The 17,830-nt window shown below is 49.9% G+C and overlaps 1 pseudogene; it reads right to left on the bottom strand.

The window, feature by feature from the left end:
* Positions 1–17,474: 17,474 nt before the first annotated feature.
* LOC142474133 (U1 spliceosomal RNA) lies at positions 17,475–17,616 on the bottom strand (annotated as a pseudogene).
* Positions 17,617–17,830: the final 214 nt, after the last annotated feature.

The following is a 17,830-nucleotide window of genomic DNA, read 5'->3' as shown; positions in this document are numbered from 1 at the left end:
CATACTCACTCTCCGCCTTAACCCATCCCTCTGGGCGCTCTGCAATCTCCCTTCTCCTCACAGCCTGTGCATATGACTTCTTTTTTGCACAAAATCTAGCCATGTGCCCTGTTTCTTGACATAAATCACATCTAGATGGCTCCTTGCACTCTGCAGCGTGGTGTCCCTCCTTCCTGCATTTGCGACAAACTATTACATCTTCTTTAGTACAGCCCTCCTGTGTGTGACCATACTCCATGCACTTCCTGCAATATTGCGGCTGGTCCCGGTAGTACAAGTACCCCCGGTTTCCTCCAATGTTAAAGGTCCCCGGGGGGTGCATGACTCCCCCCACTCCATCTGGGGACATCCTCAGCTTGCACCAATATCTAGTCTTTCCATTATAAATGCCAAGCCGGCTTTTCAGTCTCTGTCCTTCCTTGACACTCTCACAATACTGTGACAGGAACACCAAAATATCCTCGTCTGGTGTAAAAGGGTTATACGTGTGCACAATTATAGCAACTTCTCCTCTTGCAAACAAGGGTACCAGCTCTACACCTCGCATACAGTCCACATCCTTTTCCTCCTTTGCTCTTTCCATAACACCCGTACATTGCTCACATATATGAAGAGCCACATCATAGAAACGGTGATTTGGAAATTCCTGAATGCAATAACTATCCTCATGTCCAATCTTCAGTGTGTCTTCCAATATCTGGCTGTAGAACTCCTCCAACCTCAGGAATCTGGGAGCATTATCCAGTCTGAATCTAATGGTGTTTGGAACAAACTGCCCACGATTCTCCATTCTGTTTCTTCAAAAAAAAAAGGTCTTCCACCCAAACACGATACTTCAAAGCTCTGCTTTCCAAGCACAAGGCTATGCCTGCTCCAGCAGCGCCCCCCGCAGGATCATGGCTTTTTTTTTTTTTTTTATTAACGTTCACATTATTAACAATCAGTAAGTATCACTTTACAGATAGTAACAAACAGAACATATCACAATACATTTCATATATTTGCTGAGAGAGATCCCATTCCTTCAAGATTCTTTCATCTTTTCCTTACAAACCAAACCTTAAAACTCAACGCCTTCCCCCGCTCTCTAATGCTGTGATCATCTTTCTTAATTCTTCCTCCGCACGTTCCAAATTTCTCTTACTTTGCTCTACCTGGTATCCATTCCTCACATCAGATTCATACCTGTCCCTTCTTTCTTTCACGTCCCAATAATTCTGCCCAAATTTCCACCCTAGTCGTTTGTGCAAAACCTCTTCCTTTGTGAGCCCTACTTCTTTTCCCGTTGCCAATGCTCTTTGCTGTTGAGTACCCCCACTAGTCTCCGCTCTCGTGCTTGTTCCCATACCTGTAGAATCTCCTTTTTTTGTTTCCTCTCCCCCGCTCTCTCCCACAGAGAGAGCTCCTCCCTCACTTTCACTTCTACTCGTTCCTCCCACCTTCAGTTTTGGCATCCCTGTTGTCTTCACCCCTTCTATCTCCTTACTTGGGGTTGTCTTTCCCTCTTTCTGCGCCCTTCCTCCTTCACTTTCTGACGAGGAGATCTGTCCCCAATCACTCCCACTACTTCTTGCTATTGATGGTGCTGCTCCCAGTGCTTGGGTTTCCAGAATACTCGGATACCCTTCACAATCTCTTTTCTCTTTCTCCCCTCTATCTGGCCTGATACTTTCCGGGGTCTCCTCCACCACTGTCACCTCTGAAGGGCTCACTAAATCTTGTCCTTTCTCCTCCTCATTCACGTCCTCCAGTTCTCCCCAGAGCTCCCTTACCTCCTCTCTTTCATTAGGGACTGCTCTGCCCTCCTTTATCTCCACCCACTGTATATGCTCTTTTTTCAATTCCTCGTATTCCCCTTTTGTAATGTTTTTCCTTTGATGCATTAGTTTGTCTAGTCTCTCTATTATTTGCTGTTCTGTACTCCCTACATGTTGTTTTCTAAAAATTATTGTCCAAAACTCTACCTCCCCTACTGCCTTCTCAAACTCTAGCATTTTCTCCTTTAAAGTACTCTTACTTGGTACTTCTTCTGCCTGTTCCCCACATACCCTCTCAACTTTCTCCCTGGGTCCTCCTCTACTTTCCTCCTCTCTATCTTGGTTACCCTCTTTTCTTTGCTGATTTTTCCGTTTTTGTGATTTCTTCTCTCCTACTTCCATTTCCTCCACCTCCTCTTGGGAAATCTCCCCCTTTTCTTGTACATCTTGTATTTCCATACTTTCTGCCCAACTAGGACTCCCCACCACCAGGGTTTCTACTTCTACTCCCCCTGTCTCTTTCTGCAACATAGCCCCCTGCATTACCACTTCGGGCTTCTGCACGAGGGACTCTAGAAAGACATCTTCCTCTTTTTTTCCCAAAACTTCCCTTGTCTGCTCTAGCAAGGTTGCATCCACCTCCTCCACTTGTGTTTTCCCTGCTCTCTTCTGTAATCTATCAGTAACTACAAAATCATCTGCTTCCTCTGTACCAAACCCCATTTTGGCAGCTTTCGCATAGCTTTTCTTTGAACATTGTCTCGCAAAGTGTCCAATGTCCCCACACAGATCGCATTTTTTTGGTATATCACAATCTGCTGCCAAATGTCCTTCTCTTCCACAGTTCCTGCAAATTATCCCAGTTTTCTCACAACAGTCTTTAGTATGTCCATACTGGTAACAATTCCTACAATATGTCGGTTGGCCATAATAGTTCAAAAAACCTCGATTGCCCCCGAGGCTGAACACTGAAGGTGGATGCGCCACCCCTCCTATTCCGCCCGGGTCAGGTCTGAGCCGGACCCAGAACCTCCTTTTTCCGTTGTACATCCCGTAAGCGTTCTTTACTTCTACACCACCTTTGACACTTGTGCTGTATCGCTTCAAGAACATTACCAGGTCTTCCTTTGGCACGAACGGGTTATACATATGTATCGTCACCATCTTCTCCTCCATCTGAAAGCTCGGAATGACTTTCACTCCTCGCATACTTGGGTCCGCCATCATCTCCTTCACTCTCTCGTAAAGATCCAGGCATTCTCCTTCCATATGGAACATCACATCAAAGATGCCCTGGCGCTGGAAATCCTGCAGGCAGAACACTTTCCCAGTGTCTACTCCGACTCTCCGCAGCACGTCCTCAACCACGAACTTCAGCCCAACACGGTTTCTTTCCTCTGCATCAATCAGGAACCGGATCGTGTTCTTAAGATGCGCGTCTGTCGCCATCTTTCTTCAAATCGCCTTCCTAGACCGCTCAGGATAGCGTGCCCCCCCAAATGCAGCAAGTGGCTTAAGACTCCCGAAGGAGCCGATGCCACAGGGCCAAGGGGGCACAGTCCCAGCTAGATCCCTGCAGAGGAGCTTCGACACTGCGTAGTGTACTCCCCTGCCAGGTAAGTATGAGTTGCAATGGTGCTGGGGGGGCAACTAGCCCTGTCCCAGGACAAGTGTCACCCTTGTGGAGAGAGCAGCCTGGTCATTGGTGCAGCGGCAGCAGCGGCAACCACCACAGTAGCTGAGGCCCAGTATCTGAGCCAGAACCTGCAGCAAGGATCAGCTTAGGCCATTCCATGCAAACATTTGTGCAGCAGCAGCAGCAGCAGCAGCAGCAGCAGCAGCAGCAGCAGCAGCAGCAGCAGCGAATATTTGTCAAACAACATAGATCCAAAATATCCCCTCCCTAGAAGCAAAGCCCCTCCCCCGCCCATCCAACAAGCACCCGGAGAAGCCAAGCTTCGCCGCAAGGTACTTTTTCGTGGTTTTAAAAGGAAGAAGCAATCACTTTGAACACCGCTCAGCTCTGTCATTTCAGCTGGCGGAGAGACCGACAGACAGACAGACAGACAGGGGGACACCATATTTCTGCGGTGGCTTTCTTCATCTCCCCTACCTGCTGGCACTCTCTTTTTCTGACCTTCACTGACACCTGCTGCTGCTGCTGCTGCTGGAGAGGTGCCCTGTCCTGCTGGCACACTTGTCACTTTGCCCCTTACCAGCATAGCTGCTTACCTGGCATTTGCATAAATATGTGTAGCAGGCTTCCCCATAGCTCCCTTACCACCGCGGTAGCCATTACAGGATCGCGCGTGTGCAGTAAAGATCGCGCACGCGGTCCCAATGCTACAGAGGTCCTGAGTGGACTACAATTCCCAGCAGCCTCTGGGGATTGCCCTTTCACCCACATCACGTGCAGCCAGACAGCAAATAGGGTTTTGCAGTTTCTCCTGTGGAGGAAGGATACAATGTTGCGGGGACCAGGTTGTCAGTTGGAGCTGGGAGCAGGAAGGGGGAGGAAGTGTGTAAGGAGCAAGGCTCTTACACTAGGCCAGGTTACCCCCAGGTCCCAGGTAGGTCCCACTCCCAACTAGGTTAGTGGGTAAGTTCTTAGGGAAGGCCCCTTAGATAGGGACCCTGCCCTTAGGTGTGTGTAAGTCTAGTCAGTGGCACAGCTGCCGTGGTGTGTGCTCTGACTAGAATATACAGAGTGGCTTTGTAGTGCAGCCACAGCAGTTATTTGGCTGTGTCAGTGAGAGGCCCCTCATAGGAAGAAGGGGGGTTGCTTTCTAGTTGTTCAGTGTGTGTTATATCACCAGTGGCAGTTGCATGTGGTGAGCTGCCAGAGTCTGGGATCAGACAGAAGCTACAGGGAGAGTTCTTCTGCGTGCAGGGACTAGGGTAGAGGTATACCCCAGGGCCCAGTTAGTCCCCTATGACACCAGAGGAAGCTGTATGGTATAGGGTCGGCCTTAGGAGTGGGACTCCTTCACCATATTTAGAGAGCAAGAGGAGGAGATTGTGTTCAAGGATCATTCCGGCTGGAGATTCTTTTCCCCGTGGAGTCAGCGTGTGCATCCATTCCTTCAGAGAGCAGCGCAGCACGCCGTGGGATCACTGTGCGGTGTTGCTGCGTCCAAGGATTTTCCAGGACTGGTCAGGGAGGTAGTATACATTAAGTGCACCAACGGGCCCCAACACAGGGAAGCGCTATCCCTCACACACACTTTCTTTACTGTTGTGGACACTCAAGAGACTGAGGGGAATGTGATGATGGACATGTGGGTGAGGGGATGGTATACATTCAGAGTGATGCACTGTTATTCATATATTGTTTGATGTTATGCAAAGAGAGTGTTATTGAAGTTACAAGTCATGCTCAGTAAATACATTTTTTCCCACGGTGTGTATTTACTGTATGGTTGTTCTGGTGAGGGCACACTCCCACCCCGTTGGGATCCCTCATCAGTGGAGGCGCTGCACCGAGTGTAAGTACATACCCCAGGTTCCCCGTGGCGGAAGCTCAGCTCTCCTGGTTGCCAAACAGGTACCGCACCACACTGAGAAGTAGTCAGATACACCTACCCACCCCAATCTCACTTAGGGGGGGGAAAGAGGGCTACATTTGGAGGCGCTGCTGAGATCCGGACCAGGGGTGCCCGAATTCAGTATAAATTATGTTGTTCTCATTATCATTGCCATCCTGCCAAGAAGTGTACGAATGGGCATTAAAGGGGCAAGTCCCGCCCTCGCAAACCCTTGCTATAGGACGAGTTCCTGCTGACACTCCCTCCTGTGATATTTGCTTAATATTGTGTCAGTACCCAGGCTTATGGGGTGCAAAAGTCTTAGGCTGCTGCCTAGATGCAGATGGAGTGTGGTGCTCAGTGTTGGTGAGGGCCGAACAAGCTTTAATAAGAGAAGGAGGCCCATCCAAAATATTGCTCCATGGAACCCTCACTAAAGTATGGTGTCCTGTTATCTACCCTGAAATGTCAGGAAAACCAGAAGGCTACCCCCCTATCTATGCAGAGAGTCATAGTGTAATTGATGAGACTGTGATTAAAATGGAGGCTCTCTCAAGCAGTGAGTCACACCTAAGATGGCGGCTCCCTCCAAGTCGGGCGAGCACCAGGACTGTACAAGAAATTGTTGCAGAATATTGTCCGGGTCTGATGCGAAAAACAGAGCCCCGCCCCTGCGCTGTGAGTGGCTCAGCGCAGAGTCAGAACCACTCCTTGAAAGAAGGTGCTCCTCCTCTGGAGTCCACCAGGGGGAGCCAGCACAGTGAGTCTCAATCAGTAACTGCTGTCTCCACTAAGGACAGTACAGGATGCAGCGAACCACATCCGCAGTTGTATGGTGTTTGGCCAGCAGAGGGACTGTATGTAACATTTCTTTTGTGCCCGTGCTTACAGAAAGACCTTAATCTCTCTGGTGGTATGAACTTTGATCCCTATCAGCGACCACGAGGGGTTCAGGTTGTGAAAGTGGAAGGTAAAAGGTACGTCAGGTGCCTATGCCCCAAGTGTGATTTTCCAGATGGCGAATTGAGCTGGGGACCCAAGTGTGCCTGCTGTGAGGCACAGTTCGTAAAACCAGTGCTGCTGTGTGCTACGGAACCCGCAGAGGAAGATGCGGCTAACCAACCTACCTCAACTACGGAGGGCCCATGCGCCCTAACCGCGGTTCCAGATTCGGTTCAAATGCCGGAACCACAGATGACAAGTGAAGCTGAGGACAAAGAGCCGTTTGCTCGCCTGCTGTGGGGCCGTGTGCCTTACCACTGCCAGTCCGGCCTACTACGATGGTACCATCGGTCCTAGGCTTGGGATCAGTACCTAACGACGACAAGGGTGAGTTGACTGCCCCAGGGGTGTCGGGTGTGAGGTTCCAGGTGACCGCGGAGCACAGTAGCTCCTTAAGTCTGGCCACCAGGGCGATTGGCTCCACTCGGCATCGCGTCCTGACGGAGGTGTCCTCCTTTGAAGACCGCTGTCCAGTGGTGCGAGTGGACCAGTACCCACCGCCTATCGTCCAGGTGAAGAGGAAAGACAGCCCCATCATGATGTCCAGTGCTGCTATAAGTATTACTGTGACTGAACTGAGTGTGAGCCCGTGCGCTCCAACCCAAATGGTCCCAGGACTGGGATCCAACGCTCCCGATTAAAGACAGTGAGTGGACTGCCCCAGAAGTGCCGGGGACAGGTCCCAAGACAGCCGAGGTGGGAACTGACAGCGTCCCCGAGGACCTGTTGGCCACCATGAATCACCGCAGTGGTAAGGTATCAACCCTTTACCCCCTGCAGGATGTAACAGAGACTTTGAGTACAGAGACATTGCTAATTGCTCGCTTCCCAGTGGAAGCCTCCCAGGTACTTAGGGACAAGGACTGTGTTGTTAGTGATCCAGTGAAATTTGCCTTTGCTAAGCGCGACATGGAGTGTTTCATTCGCCATGTGGTGGACCAAGGAAAGGGTCAAGACCTCCTGGCCTACCGCATCCATGCCGCAGATGGCCAGGTAAAGGTCTGGCCAAGAGACACTGTGCTATTCCTTCCACCAGGGGGAGGAAGTAGTTCGGAACCAATGACTGTTACCCCAGAGCATGATTTCCAAGAGATTACCCAGACGGAGGCTCACAAAAGTCAAAGTGAGGTACCTCCACATTATCAGTTAGGGGCACCCCACAATTGGTCTCAGCAAGCAGCTAACACTCAGCTGGACTCGGTTATTTTTTTTTTCAACTTTCATTTTTATTTGTGGAAATCCGATCTACAGACACGCACCGCCCATGGGCGTACATTATGGTCAAACCACATTTTTATGAGAAAACAGCTGTCGACACTGACAGCACCAAACGAACCCCAATTAGGGATTTAAGACAGGACGTACTTGACTTACGGGACTGGGGAGGAGACGTATGGTGGAGGGGGAAGAGGGGGGGGGGCGTTCTTGCGATGTTCTGGCGAGGGGTTGAAGCGACCACAAGTAGCTGGAGATTCACTTTGATAGGCCTGTTGCTCATTGTAGTGTGTGGGTGGCCCTAAATAACGTCTCCCTACGTCTATGTCCCGTCTGTCCCATCCAAGGAGAACGCATTTTTCATACTATTAGTGCAAAATTGAGGCGGCGTCCACCCCTGGGATGTTGGTTTGTTCCAGCCACGGGCCCCAGACTTTTAGAAATTTAGCGCCAGAGTCGTTGACCCAACTCGTCAACTGCTCCATCTGGCAGACGTGCCAAATTCGGTTCCTGATTTTGGGGATAATTGGGATCTCATTCTGCTTCCACAGTGCTGCGATCTCGCATCGGGTGGCGGTCGCAAAATGCATGACCAGTTTATGTGTTGTTTTAGACATGCCCTGGGGCCGCCTGCCCACAAGGAACAGCCACGGGTCCAGGGGGATCTCTAAGTCGAGCATCCCTTCCAGCCAGTTTCGAATTTTTTCCCAAATCGGGACCACCCTTGGGCAAGACCACAGCATGTGTTTAAGGTCAGCTAATTCTCCGCACTGTTTAGGGCAGAGCGGCGAATAACCTTTGACAAATTTAGATAATTTGACTGGGGTGTGGTACCACCGCATGAGGACTTTATATGCGTTCTCCTTTAATGTGACACATATTGAACTTTTCGCTGCAGTTTGCAATATGTATTTCCAGTCGTCGTCCTCTAATGTCTCCCCTAGCTCTGTCTCCCACTGTCGCATGTATCGTAGGCGGAGGGAGTCCTTACCAGCCGGACAGACTACCTCCCTGTACATCCGAGATGTCAGTCCCCGTGTGTCCGTTGGTCTGGAGCACAGCTGTTCAAAATTAGTTGGTGCAGGACGAACAGGAAATTTGTTATAAAATGCCCTGACCTGGAGGAATCTAAATAATTCTGAATTTGGGAAATTTGATGCCTCTTTAAACCAATCGAACGTCTTGATAGATCCCTTACCCCCCAGGTCCTTTAATCGGTTGTACCCTGCCTGCGTCCACTTTACAAATTTATCACTCGACAGCCCCGGAGCAAAGTCCGGGTTGCCCCATAGGGGGGACATTAATGTGTGGGGGGTGGTTAAGTTAGCTTTAAATTTAGATGTCTCCCAGACCGCTAAGGAGTTCGCCACTGCGCAGAGCGGCGTTCCAATGCCTTTCTTGCATTGTTTTGGTAGCCAGATCAAATCTTGAAGTGCCACTGGGGCACAACATTCCCTTTCTAGCTCTGTCCATCTTCTGTTTGTGGGGTCCGTGTGCCATTGAATGATTTGGCCTAATTGTGCCGCTTTATAATACGCCATCAAGCAAGGTACCGAAAGTCCTCCTTTTACTACTGGTTTTGTCAGTAGGCTTTTTGCTATTCGTGGGCGTTTTTTGTTCCAAATAAATTGGATGATGTGAGCTTGAAGGGCTTGGATCTCAGATTTAATTAAAGGTATTGGTAGGGTCTGAAACAGATATAACATTTTGGGCAGTAAATTCATCTTTACACTATGAATTCTGCCGAACCATGATATCCCGTACCCCGCCCATACCCTGAGATCTTCCTTGAGCTTCTTCATCATCTTGGGGAAATTTGCCTTATATAAAGTATTATAATCCCTAGTGATGTATACCCCTAAATATTTGATAGCGGAGGATTGCCACTTAAAATTGAAATTTAATTCTAATAATTTTTCGATCGGTTTAGGTAGATTGATGTTGAGCGCCTCAGACTTGGCCTGGTTAATCTTGAACCCTGAAATCCTGCCAAAGGCGCCCAAGATCTCAAAGACATTGGGCAGGGTTGTCAGCGGTTTAGAGATGGTCAGGATCACGTCGTCTGCATATAGCGCAGCTTTGTGATGCTGTCCCCCCAATTGGATTCCTGATATATTAGGGCTTAATCTAATGTGGGCTGCGAGGGGTTCGATACAAAGGGCAAAAAGTAAAGGGGACAGCGGGCAACCCTGGCGAGTTCCACTTCGAATGTTAAATAGCTCGGAAGGGAAGCCCTGATGCCGCACTTTCGCTGTGGGGCCTGCGTATAGGGCCATTATTGCTTCAAGAAGGCGGCCCCCAAACCCAAACACCCCCAGCGTCTCTCGGAGGTAGGACCAATCGATACGGTCAAATGCCTTCTCGGCATCCAGACTCAACACCATGGACGGAATGTGTTTTTGTCTTGCCAAATCTATTAGATCAATTATCCGTCTGGTGTTATCTGCCGCCTGTCTACCTGCAATAAAGCCTACTTGATCCGGATGTATCAGGCCTGGAAGGACACTACCCACCCTGTTTGCTAATAGTTTGGAGAAGATTTTTATGTCCGAATTAATCAGGGAGATTGGCCGGTAGCTCTTGAAGTCTGCCGGGTCCTTTCCAGGCTTGTGGATCACCGAGATAGATGCCTGGAGCATCTGGGTCGGGAAGGGCTCTCCCTCTAGGATTCCGTTAAATAACTTCAGAAGATGAGGGGCTAGGGTCTTACAAAAAATTTTATAGTATAAATTTGAGTATCCGTCAGGGCCTGGGGCCTTGGCTGGTTTGAGGGACTTAATTACCTCTGTGATCTCTTCCAGGGTGAAATCACCCTGCAGGGCCTCCTTCTCAACCCTGCCCAGGGTCGGAAGCTGTGCCTCAGACAGAAACCTCTTGAGGGCAGCCGATGTTTTTGGGTTATGGGTGACCTTATCTCCATCATACAGTGTAGCATAGTATTTCCGGAATGTTTCCACTATTTGTTTCGGATCAGAGGTAAGATCACCCTGCTGGGTTCTAATTGCTGCTATCCGAAAGTTTGGAAGCTTGTTTCGGAGCTTGTTGGCTAGTAAGGTATCTGGCTTGTTGGCTTTTTCATAAAATCTGCGTTTGGACCAAGCTAACTCCTTCTCGGCCTGGGATGATAACACCAAATTAAGGGCCGCCTTGGTATCTAACAATTCTTGCCACGTGTTCTGGTTTTTATCCGCGGAGTGTTGTGCAGTGAGAAGTGTCAATCTCGCCTGCAGCTCATGTATTTTAGAAGCTTTCTCTCGTCTCCGCTTACCAGCGATATTCATAAGGAACCCCCTAAGAGTAGCCTTATGGGCTTCGCAAAGCGTGGCCTGCGACTGTACGCTTCCCTCGTTTTCCCTAAAGAAATCTTTTATCCGGTCCCGTATCGCCCTTTCGGTGGCCGGGGCCTTGAGAAGAAGCTCATTGAGCTTCCAGTTTGCTCCGGGTCTGTCTAGCCCTACAATCGTGCACCTCAGCTCTATAGGCGCATGGTCGGACCACGAGATCTCGTGAATCTCTGTGTGGCCCACCACTGGAACCACTCTGTTTGATACCAGGAAGTAGTCTATTCGGCTATATCTGTCATGGGGATGTGAGTAGAAAGTATATTCTCGGGTCACCGGGTGTTGCTCTCTCCAGATATCCGTCAACTGACAGTCTTGAAGGCCCTTGCGGAGGGTTAATATGTCCTGTCTGTGGGTAGTGTTAGGTTGGGTGCATCTGTCAAGGTCAGGGTCCAGTGTGCGGTTCAGGTCCCCAGCGAGGAAGGTATTTCCCTTTGCCATTTTATGTAGTATGGAGAAAAACTGTTCAAAGAAAACAGGGTTTTGTTCGCACGGGGCATATACTGACGCTAGTGTTACCTGTTGATTTTGTATCTTGCCCGTTAAGATTAAGAATCTACCCTATGGGTCAGAGTATTGCTTATCTATGGTCAGGGCAAGCCTGTTGTGCGTGATAATTGCTACGCCCCTCTTTTTGACATTTGCCGATGCCAGGTGGAATGTTTTATAGCTCTTATCTAGAAATTTCGGGTGGTTTACGCGGGAAAAATGAGTTTCCTGTAGGAAAATAATGTCGGCCTTCCGCCGGGTATATTCCCTAAAGGCAATTCTCCGCTTAACGGGACTGTTGAACCCCTTCACATTATGTGAAACCATAATAATCTCATTACTCATCTGAACAGTATATCGTGAACCATCTACGTAACCGCCGTTGTTGGACCGGTAGGTAACCTGTCTCCTGATGTCTTTTTCGCCGATCAGTCTCCCGCTTCTCTCTCTCTGTGCACCAAGCCTTTGTTTCTGGGATTGACATCCAGGGAGGGCTGACACAAAAGGGGGGTGGGGAGGGGAACATATAGACAAATAACAAAGAAAAAACAGATATCAGAACATGGGTCACGTGGCATTGGCACCCGTGCCGCAGGCCCGTGATCCTCGCCCCTGGGTAACCGACGGGGGGGGGGGGGTTCCCGCACTCCCTCTTGGCGTCCCTCCCCCTCCCCCGTCGCCCAACCCAACCTGGGGACTTTGTCGGAATCCACTAGCCTAAACCCAGCCAGTCCCGACTCGGAGCACATGCGGAGATCAGGGCAGGCCTCTACCCCCCCGCCCCTCCCCGTTTGTTTCCCGTTATCTCTAAATGAACGAATAACTACGCTTATAACTTTCACTAATAACCCCGTGTTGCATCTCACCCCCAACCTCTTGTGCTGCCCACTATGTGACCTTCCACATTCTCTCTCACATTCTCTCTCTACCTATGAGGACTTCCTGTCTCCACTTGGCTAATTTCTCCTCCGCTAATTCCCTCCCCTTTTTTTTTTTTTTTTTTTAATATCTTTTTTATGCCAGTCTGCACCAGCATATATCGTGCCTCCCACCTCCTAAGTACTCTGCTCCTCTGCAGCTGACTTCCTTGAGCTCCCCATTGTCTTCTAGCTCCCCCTCTCACCTCTTTTTTCCTTCTTACCTCTCCCTAGGTACTCTGCCGCTATTAGGCTTCCTTTCCCCTCACCTCTTTTCTCGCCTCACCTCCTTCTCCTTCACGTGCCCTATAACCTGCCACCTCCCTGCACACTTGCCTATCCCCATCTTGTTCTCACTTACTTTTCTTTCTTGCTCCCGTCACTTGCTACTCCGACTCCTCCCCTTCTGCGTTCACTTCCCCCTGCTTTTCCTTTCACATATGTTCTTAGCTCTAACCTCTGCCTCTCACTTACAGTACTCTCTCTCTATCCGCTCGTGCTTGCCACTTCCCCACACTTTCTACCACTCAATACCATCTACTCTACCTACTCAGCGTCCGGTCTCTCTTATCTCTCTAACTCCCCTTACTAAGCTGCTACCGGGGCTCCTATTGTCCCTTGTTGTCTTCCCTCATCCCCTCCCTCTGTCTAATTGTTGCTATGCCGCTCTTCCCCGCGGCTTGGTTCGGCTGTCCGCTCGGCCTCTGCTCTCCGGTTGCGCTTGTCCCTCCGTTTCTCCTCTTGCGCCTTATGCTGCCTCCCTCCGGTGTAGAATGGCCGTCGCCGCCGGAACCGCGTCGACTTCCGTGCGTCACGTCCTTCCTTGTTCCCCCTTGTTCCGCCCCACTCAAGATGGCCGCCTTTGGGGACGCCCCTTCCTGTGACGTCTTGCTCCCTCCGCCATCTTGGAGTAGGCAGTCGCCCGAGGAAGACGCAGCTGAAGCCGCTCCTCCTACCTGGTCCTTTTTCCCGCCTGGTGAGCTCTTCCCGCGCTCTCCGCTTCCGTGTTCTGCGTTGCAAGCTGGGGAGCCGCCATTGCAACCTCGGTCGCCATGACTGGACCACGAGGTAAGCAGAAATTTTTGTTCAGTCTCCTTTTCCTTCCGTAGGGCTCAGCGCCGTGTGGGAGATTACGGGGGCTATTTCCTCCCCCCCCCCCGGTCCTCTGTCGTGGGGAGTCCCGCCGTATGGAACGTGTGTCAGCATATTCGCTGGGGCTGGTGCAACTTTAATCCAGAACCATTTAAAACTTGTAAAACTTGGGGGTTTATTTTAACAGCGATAAACTAGTAACTTAGACGACCCCTCCTCCGGCTGGGCTCCCGACTGTGTTCCACACGGGGCTTACCGCCGGGGCTTCAGGCTCCTCGTTGCCAGCGCCAGGAGCCGTGCCGAGTCCCAGTTTCTGTAGGAACTTGTTCCCCTCCTCTGGTGCCTTGAGGTGTATGGGTCGCCCGTTACGGATCACCATGAGGCCGAAGGGGAACGTCCACCGGTACCGGACCGCTTTCTCCCTTAGCACCCTGGTAACAGGCCACAGGTCCCTCCGTCTGGCCAGTGTGATGGGTGACAAATCCTGATACACCGCAATCTTAGCTCCCTCAAACGCCATGAAGGGGATATTTCGTGATTTTTGTAGAATCTCCTCCCGTGTGCGGTAATGATGTAGACGCACTATAACGTCTCTAGGGAGTTCATTGGGCTGGGGGCGAGCGCGCAATGCCCGATGGCAGCGGTCCATCACGAGCCTCTCTTTTGGGGACTCCGGGCAGATATGCTCCATCCAGCGCCCTACAAATTCCTCACAGTCCCCAATGTCCTCAGGGATGCCGCGAAGGCGCACATTATTGCGGCGGTCCCTGTTTTCGGCGTCCTCTTGCCGGTTCCGTATTTCATTAATCTGGGACTGGAGATCCACCGTGATTTTAGCGCCCTTCTGAATTGCTTTTGCGTTCGCGTCGACCCGCACCTCTAACTCCTGTGTCCGGGCCCCCAGACCTCCTACTTCCTTGGCCAGGGCTCTTATCTCTGCTTGCAGAACGTTTTTTAAATCTTGAAAGAGCCGCTCAATATACGGCAGCAGCCCCTGGTTGTCTGGGTTCTCTTCTCCTTCTGACTCAGAGCCTGGTCTTGATGCGGGGGCCATTGCTGAGGCCGCTCTGCGGGCTCTGCTCTCGCCGAAATATGCTGGTAAGCCCCGCTTTCCTGGGGTTTTCGCCAGTTTCTTTGACATCCTGGGGTTATTGTGCAGCGTTTGTGCTTTTTTGGTGTAAATCGGTGTAGTTATTCGTCTTTTTTGCTTACTTATGTTGGAGAGGGGCACAGAGCTACAGGATTATGCCTCCATGCTCTCCAATCTCCCAGCATGCACCCCGGCCTCGTTTATTTTATGTGAACTGAACTGTACCCTATTATTTAGCGTCAAGTGTGATAAGTTGTACATATCATGCTCTGCATTTTTATTGTATAAACGTATGCTGAGTGACGTCGTTCCCCAAGCGGGGACTTTGGATTTTTCACCAGGGGGAGAGTGTAGCAGTCTTCCCCCTAGCCCCCTTACCACCGCGGTAGCCATTACAGGATCGCGCGTGCGCAGTAAAGATAGCGCATGCGGTCCCAATGCTACAGAGGTCCTGAGTGGACTACAATTCCCAGCAGCCTCTGGGGACTGCCCTTTCACCCACATCACATGCAGCCAGCCAGCAAATAGGGTTTTGCAGCTTCTCCTGTGGAGGAAGGATACAATGTTGCGGGGACCACGTTGTCAGTTGGAGCTGGGAGCAGGAAGGGGGAGGAAGTGTGTAAGGAGCAAGGCTCTTACACTAGGCCAGGTTACCAACAGGTCCCAGGTAGGTCCCACTCCCCACTAGGCTTGTGGGTAAGTTCTTAGGGAAGGCCCCTTAGATAGGGACCCTGCCCTTAGGTGTGTGTAAGTCTAGTCAGTGGCACAGCTGCCGTGGTGTGTGCTATGACTAGAATATACAGAGTAGCTTTGTAGTGCAGCCACAGCAGTTATTTGGCTGTGTCAGTGAGAGTCCCCTCATAGGAAGAAGGGGGGTTGCTTTCTAGTTGTTCAGTGTGTGTTATATCACCAGTGGCAGTTGCATGTGGTGAGCTGCCAGAGTCTGGGATCAGACAGAAGCTACAGGGAGAGTTCTTCTGCGTGCAGGGACTAGGGTAGAGGCATACCCCAGGGCCCAGTTAGTCCCCTATGACACCAGAGGAAGCTGTATGGTATAGGGTCGGCCTTAGGACAGGGACTCTTTCACCATATTTAGAGAGCAAGAGGATTTCTGTCTGACAGTACCTGACTGTCAGTACAGCGTGTATCAGAGACTGTGTTCAAGGATCATTCCGGCTGGAGATTCTTTTCCCTGTGGAGTCAACGTGTGCATCCATTCCTGCAGAGAGCAACGCAGCACGCCGTGGGATCACTGTGCGGTGTTGCTGCGTCCAAGGATTTTCCTGACCAGGACTGGTCAGGGAGGTAGTATACATTAAGTGCACCACCGGGCCCCAACACAGGAAGCGCTATCCCTCACACACACTTTCTTTACTGTTGTGGACACTCAAGAGACTGAGGGGAATGTGATGATGGACATGTGGGTGAGGGGATGGTATGCATTCAGAGTGATGCACTGTTATTCATATATTGTTTGATGTTATGCAAAGAGAGTGAAGTTACAAGTCATGCTCAGTAAATACTGTTTATTCACACGGTGTGTATTTACTGTATGGTTGTTCTGGTGAGGGCACACTTCCACCCCGTTGGGATCCCTCATCAGTGGAGGCGCTGCACCGAGTGTAAGTACATACCCCAGGTTCCCCATGGCGGAAGCTCAGCTCTCCTGGTTGCCAAACAGGTACCGCACCACACTGAGAAGTAGTCAGATACACCTACCCACCCCAATCTCACTTAGGGGGGGGGAAAGAGGGCTACATATAGAAGCAAGCTGACACTGTCTGCTGCTCCCTGGATAGAGATAGATAGATAGATAGATAGAGATTGTTTTTTGCAGCGCTCAGCAGATACATTTTTGCTGCTGCTGCTGCTGCTGCTGCTGCTGCTGCTGCTGCTGCTGCTGCTGCTGCTGCTGCTGCTGCTGCTGCTGCTGCTGCTGCTGCTGCTGCTGCTGCTGCTGCTGCTGAGACTCATATTCTACAGTTCTTGGCCCTTTTTGTTTAGAATGTTTTTTTCATGAATTATATGTGTTTCCCTATTTCCCAATCCACCTGAATTTATTCCTAAATGTCTGCGCAGGTGCTTAATTTGAAAACAGAAAAATGTTGCGCTCAATGTGGTCTGTGCTAGAGAATAGTGACTTATATATAAATTAATAATACAACCTGATAGGTGATGTTTTGTGCTGCTGATCAGTGGGAATGGTTCAAACACCAAGCTAGATAGAAACAAAAAAAGAACAGCGCAAAAAAACCATAGTGTAGTATATTTAAATAGTTTTATAAAAAATAAGGGTGAGTATTGCACGTACATCAAAAAGAAGGGTTAATAGCAAGACATGTTAACGCGCTCCTTTATTCTTTACCTATACCCCCATTGCGGCATTATATTGGGACATTTGTTTCATTGCGGGACCTGCAAGGGACTCTGTATACTGCTCGACTGCATATCGCCAAGGAGTGACGCACTAAAGACGCGACCGGCCGAGAGACGCTGCCGGATGACGTCACACGCCAACGTGGACTAACCAGGAAGAGACTCGGTGATCCACCCCTGAGAACAACTGCTGTGAGCTCCGTGAAGGCGCGGGAAGGTTCCCCAACGCTGTGAACCGAGCTGAGCAGTATACTCTGCATCCAAACACCAGCTTCTTGAGGGAGGACGTCCAATTCCCGGTGCCTGTATCCCGTTATGCCTGCCGAGTGGTAACATGTCCCTAACATGTCTTGCTATTAACCCTTCTTTTTGATGTACGTGCAATACTCACCCTTATTTTTTATAAAACTATTTAAATATACTACACTATGGTTTTTTTGCGCTGTTCTTTTTTTGTTTCTATCCAGGTGCTTAATTGTAATTTCTCCCTGTTTGAGATGTTGCTACCTGGCTAGTTGGTGGGTGGGTGGGTGCTCCTTTTATGCCACAGTTATTGACCAGGCCCAAAGCCCAAGCAGTGGCAATAGCAGCTTGTCTGAACAAACACCTGTGCTGTGGGTGGTTGTTGTTGTTGTTGATTTTTGTTTCTGTTTTTTCTAACAGTCCAAAAACAGGGGAGAGCGCGCACGCAGTCCCCCACTACCAGAAATTGTGCAGTCGAGTTTCCCGCATGTGGGGAAATCGCAGAGGTCAGCTAGCTCCAAGTGCAATGAGCAAGCCTCGCCCTGGGAGAGCCACCTGCAGGATCATTTTTTATTATTTTTTTTATTTTTCTATTAAATGTTTTTATATTTATTTACAGAGTTACTTTTCGGAAAATAACAAACCCCCCTTTCATTACAACAACCCATACATTTTGTTAATACATTTCATATTTCAACATTCAAATACATTTTATAATAAAGAAAAACGCTTTCCCCTCATTAACTAGCACCCTATGCAGGGACAAACACCTGTCCTGTTTTCC

Source organism: Ascaphus truei, assembly GCF_040206685.1.
Source record: "Ascaphus truei isolate aAscTru1 chromosome 13 unlocalized genomic scaffold, aAscTru1.hap1 SUPER_13_unloc_6, whole genome shotgun sequence".
Classification (NCBI taxonomy): Eukaryota; Metazoa; Chordata; class Amphibia; order Anura; family Ascaphidae; genus Ascaphus; species Ascaphus truei.
Note: the sequence above shows the minus strand (reverse complement) of the source record. Positions and strands in the feature narration are given on the sequence as shown.